Raw genomic sequence first — 6,000 nt, forward strand, 5'->3', positions numbered from 1 at the left:
ATCATGAGCAAACTCAACAATATAACTATCAACTGAAACATTCTTATCATGAGTCTCATGCATAAAATTATTACTACTCCCAACATAAGCATAGTCAATTTTATTAGTAATAGTGGGAGCGAATTCAACAAAGTAGCTATCATTATTATTCTCATCATCAAATATAGGAGGCATATTGTAATCATAATCAAATTTATCCTCCATAACAGGCGGCACCAAAAGACCACTATCATTATAATCATCATAAATAGGGGGCAAAGTATCATCAAAGAAAATTTTCTCCTCCATGCTTGGGGGAATAAAAATATCATGCTCATCAAAACCAGCTTCCCCAAGCTTAGAATTTTCCATATCATTAGCAACAATGGTGTTCAAAGTATCCATACTAATAACATTCCCATTAGCATGCAAATAAGGTTCCATAGGTTTTTTAAATTTTGCAACACACCATTTATGTCTTAACTCAGGAAATAGATTAAAAAGCTCATAGTTGCTTTCCATTATGCCAAACTAGTGATAAACAAGAAACAAAAAGATGCAATTGCAGGATCTAAAGGAAATAGCTTTGAGCACTTACAACGGTACCAGAAAATAACTTAGTTACCTGGGACCAGAGTGTGAATGCCTTTTACCTTTCCTCCCCGGCAACGGCGCCAGAAAATAGCTTGCTGCCCAGGACTGGCGCGTGGTTGACGAGGGAGGAAATGGTGTAGCTTTCCTTCGTTCCCCGGCAACGGCGCCAGAAAATAGCTTGATGTCTACGCACGCTTCTTTTCCTGTAGACAATGTTGGGCCTCCAAGAGCAGAGGTTTGTAGAACAGCAGCAAGTTTTCCCTTAAGTGGATCACCCAAGGTTTATCGAACTCAGGGAGGAAGAGGTCAAAGATATCCCTCTCAAGCAACCCTGCGATCACAATGCAAGAAGTCTCTTGTGTCCCCAACACACCCAATACACTTGTCAGATGTATAGGTGCACTAGTTCGGCGAAGAGATAGTGAGATGCAAGTGATATGAATGTATATGAGCAGTAGTAACGGCGCCAGAAAATAGCTTGCTGGCGTGCAGTTGATGGTGGTAATATTGCAGGAAGTACAGATGCAGTAAAATAGTAAACAAGCGGTGATTGCAGTATTTGGGAACAAGGCCTAGGGATCATACTTTCACTAGTGGACACTCTCAATATTGATCACATAATAAAACCACTCTACACTCTCTTGTTGGATGATGAACACCACTAATTGTGTAGGGCTACAAGAGCACCTCAATGCCGGAGTTAACAAGCTCCACAACATTCGATGTTCATATTTAAATAACCTTAGAGTGAATGATGGACCAACACAATTATACCAAGTACTAACATAGCATGCACACTGTCACCATCAAGCTATGAAAGGAGGAATAGATCACATCAATACTATCATAGTAATAATTAACTTCATAATCTACAAGAGATCACAATCATAAACTACGCCAAGTACTACATGATGCACACACTGTCACCATTACATCATGAAGGAGGAATAGAGTACTTTAATAACATCACTAGAGTAGCACATAGATTAATAGTGATACAAAGCTCATTGCAATCATGAAGGAATATAAATAAGCACTTCACTATGATATTCTGAATTACTCTCTGGCAAGATAACATCTAACTCAAATCATAACTCAGTGAATAAGTATTCTGTGAAATATAGCCTAAGAGACCCACACGGTGCACACACTGTCACCTTTACACACGTGGGACAAGGAGTCTCCGGAGATCACATAAGTAAAATCCACTTGAATATCATAACGACATCTAGATTACAAAGCTCATCATATGGATCTCGATCATGTAAAGCAGCTCATGAGATCATTGTATTGAAGTACATGGAGAGAGAGATTAACCACATAGCTACCGGTACAGCCCTTAGCCTCGAGGGGGAACTACTCCCTCCTCATGGGAGACAGCAGCGGTGATGAAGATGGCGGTGGTGTCGATGGAGATGCCTTCCGGGGGCACTTCCCCGTCCCGGCGGCGTGCCGGAACAGAGACTTTTATGCCCCAGATCTTGGCTTCGCGATGGCGGCGGCTCTGGAAGGTTTCTCGTACCGTGGCTTTTTCGTCTCGAAGATTTAGGTCAGGGGGCTTCTTATAGGTGAAGAGGCAGAGTCGAAAGGGTTACGGAGCCGCCACACAATAGGGGGGCGCGGCCCCCCTCTTGGCCGCGCCGGCCACACGTGTGGGGCCCACAGGGCCCTCCTCTGGTCCCTCTCGGGTGTTCTGGAAGCTTCGTGGAATTATAAGATGCTGGGCGTTGATTTCGTCCAATTCCGAGAATATTTCCTTACTAGGATTTCTGAAACCAAAAACAGCAGAAAACAGGAACTGGCACTTCGGCATCTCGTCAATAGGTTAGTTCCGGAAAATGCATCAAAACGATATAAAGTGTGAACAAAACATGTAGGTATTGTCATAAAACAAGCATGGAACATCAGAAATTATAGATACATTGGAGACGTATCAGTGCTCTGGAAGCTTCCTTGAAATATAAGATACTGGGCGTTGATTTCGTCCAATTCCGAGAATATTTCCTTACTAGGATTTCTGAAACCAAAAATAGCAGAAAACAGGAACTGGCACTTCGGCATTTTGTTAATAGGTTAGTTCCGGAAAACGCATCAAAACGATATAAAGTGTGAACAAAACATGTAGGTATTGTCATAAAACATGCATGGAACATCAGAAATTATAGATACGTTGGAGACGTATCAACATCCCCAAGCTTAGTTCCTACTCGCCCTCGAGTAGGTAAACGATAAAAAGAATAATTTCTGTAGTGACATGCTACTTACATAATCTTGATCATACTATTGTAAAGCATATGAGATGAATGAAGTGATTCAAAGCAATGGTAAAGACAATGACTAAACAACTGAATCATATAGCAAAGACTTTTCATGAATAGTACTTTCGAGACAAGCATCAATAAGACTTGCATAGGAGTTAACTCATAAAGCAATAGATTCTTAGTAAAGGCATTGGAGCAACACAAAGGAAGATTTAAGTTTCAGCGGTTGCTTTCAACTTCAACATGCATATCTCATGGATAATTGTCAACATAAAGTAAAATAATAAGTGCAGTAAGCAAGCATGTAAGAATCAATGCACAGTTGACACAAGTGTTTGCTTCTAAGATGGAAGGAAGTAGGTAAACTGACTCAACATAAAAGTAGAAGAATGGCCCTTCGCAGAGGGAAGCATGGATTACTATATTTGTGCTAGAGCTTTTATTTTGAAAACAAGAAACAATTTTGTCAACGGTAGTAATGAAGCATATGTGTTATGTATAAGATATCCTATAAGTTGCAAGCCTCATGCATAGATTACCAATAGTGCCCGCACCTTGTCCTAATTAGCTTGGATTTACATGGATTATCATCGCATAGCATATGTTTTAACCAAGTGTCACAAAGGGGTACCTCTATGCCGCCTGTACAAAGGTCTAAGGAGAAAGCTCGCATTGGATTTCTCGCTTTTGATTATTCTCAACTTAGACATCCATACCGGGACAACATAGACAACAGATAATGGACTCCTCTTTAATGCATAAGTGATGTAGCCCGACCTATGGTCTACGCTTCATCATGCGCGTCAACGTCAAGAACCACACTCAAGGCCGAGGTCACGGAGGCATGGAAGAGAAGAAGGAAGAAGAGCGTCGGAGGTCGCCTAGGAGAGAAGACGCCTGCCACAATTCAATTCGGGCCAAGGCCCATGTACCCCTTTGTTTCCCTAAACTACCCCTCCTTAGTGGCTCCCTATATATAGGCTCCCACCTCCCCCTTCATTAGGTTAGAGTACATGAACTAGAATTTGGCTCATGCCTCCACCATCCCTTTGGGATTAGGGAAACCCCCTCCTTAGATTATCATATCTATTGTATCAAGGCACTCCTTATATGATTAGTCTTTCACACTTGTGATTCTACCACCGGTCTCTCACTCGTGTGATTCCACCGATCGTATACCGATCTTCCTCTCGGGGATTCTACCGCGTGTCTCTCCCTTGAGAGATTCTATCGGGATAGTGGTTCGGGCTATTGGGAGTAAACCGGAATTGTATCGGGTTGGTGTGTGTTTGCGTGTGTTCATCGTGTTCATCGCCGTGTTCTTCGTGTTCTTCCTCTCCCCCGCCTTTCCCTCGGTCAATTCGTGAGATCGGGCAACCCACGTGGCCTTAGGCCGCATCATATGGTATCAGAGCAAAGGTTGCCACGAATTTGACCATCGAATCTCTCCAATTTTGTCCAAAATTTTTCCCAAAAAATTGCCCCAAAAAATAGCTCAAAATTTGATCTTCGGATTTGTTGCGTTTTTTGTGGTTTTGATCCACAGATCTGATGTTATAGTGGTTCGGGCTATCGGGAGTAAACCGGAATTACCGGAGCTGCTACCGCTCTCTCTACCGCTAATTAGCGTTTGCTTACAGTATACCCAGCTCTTTGATCGATACCTCTTCCGGTACCATTACCGGTACTACCGCCGAAAAAAAAATCTGTGCAACAATTCTGTCCAATTTCATACACTTTTGATACATATTTTTGCCCCAAATTTTGACAACTTTTCGGAGCCCGTTTGACTCCAAATTTTGACAACATCCTCCAAATACTCCACATAATTCACCCCTAATTTTTTACGATTTTTGGAGCCCAACTTTTGACCGCTCGTTTTGACCCAACTTTTCGGGCATTGACTTAATTTGCTCGGTTTCCGATTTGGAGTGCATCGGTTGTCTATTCCGCTTCCGCGACTACATCAACACCGCGACGACACCGTTGGCACCCCGGATTCCGGCGCATCTTCGACACCATCATCATCACCATCATCGCAAGTTCGTGTGCTTGAAACCGCCTAACGTCAATAGGTATAACTTTCCTCCCCTACCTCTTGTAGCCCCTTTCTTCCTTTGCGTACCTATCCCATTGAGAGTGGCTTTCCGAGCGTTGCGAAGCATTCCACAAGTGTCACGATCGTGAGAGGGTGTGTGTGCGTTGTGTTGAGCAAAGCTCCGAAGCAAGCTCGGTGAGAAAGATACACAAAACAAGAAAAGTGTGACATATACATAAAAAAAGCTTCTAAGCATAGAAAAAAAGTGAAAAAAAGAGAAAAAGAAATAGAAAAAGAGTGTGTGTCCACCGATTCCGAGAAGTGCAAAGCTTGTGCGCACTAAGAGAGAAAAGAGAAGAGTGGCATTTGTGCAAATCTTGTTGCTTCCCTCTTATGCAACCGAGCTACCGTTTCTCTTGTGTTGGCGTGACACCGAGCTTATAGTCTTCGTTAGGATCATCTTGTTACTTAGCTCACTTCCTTGGTCGCGCTAACCCCATTGTTCTTCCTTGTGTGTGTTTCCGTGTTTCCTTGACATAGATCACCACTTTTGACATTTGACTTTGGATCTTACCCACATTTGACAATAGACTTTTCCGTTGGTATTTGTCGTTTGCTATCCACCCCTTACCCACCACATATAGAGCGTCTTAGCCTTTTGCGTGTGCTTTGAGTGTGTGTGTGAGTAACTGATGTCTACGTTCCCCCTCCTTTCCTGTAGACAGTGTTGGGCCTCCAAGAGCAGAGGTTTGTAGAACAGCAGCAAGTTTCCCTTAAGTGGATACCCAAGGTTTATCGAACTCAGGGAGGAAGAGGTCAAAGATATCCCTCTCATGCAACCCTGCAACCACAAAGCAAGAAGTCTCTTGTGTCCCCAACACACCAAATAGGTGCACTAGTTCGGCGAAGAGATAGTGAAATACAGGTGGTATAAATAAGTATGAGCAGTAGCAACGGTGCCAGAAAAGTGCTTGGCGCGTAGTTGATGGTGGTGGTATTGCAGCAGTAGTAACACAGTAAAACAGTAAACAAGCAGCGATAGCAGTATTTAGGAGCAAGGCCTAGGGATTACACTTTCACTAGTGGACACTCTCAACATTGATCACATAACAGAACAGATAAATGCAT

Source organism: Lolium perenne, chromosome 7 (genome assembly GCF_019359855.2).
Source record: "Lolium perenne isolate Kyuss_39 chromosome 7, Kyuss_2.0, whole genome shotgun sequence".
Classification (NCBI taxonomy): Eukaryota; Viridiplantae; Streptophyta; class Magnoliopsida; order Poales; family Poaceae; genus Lolium; species Lolium perenne.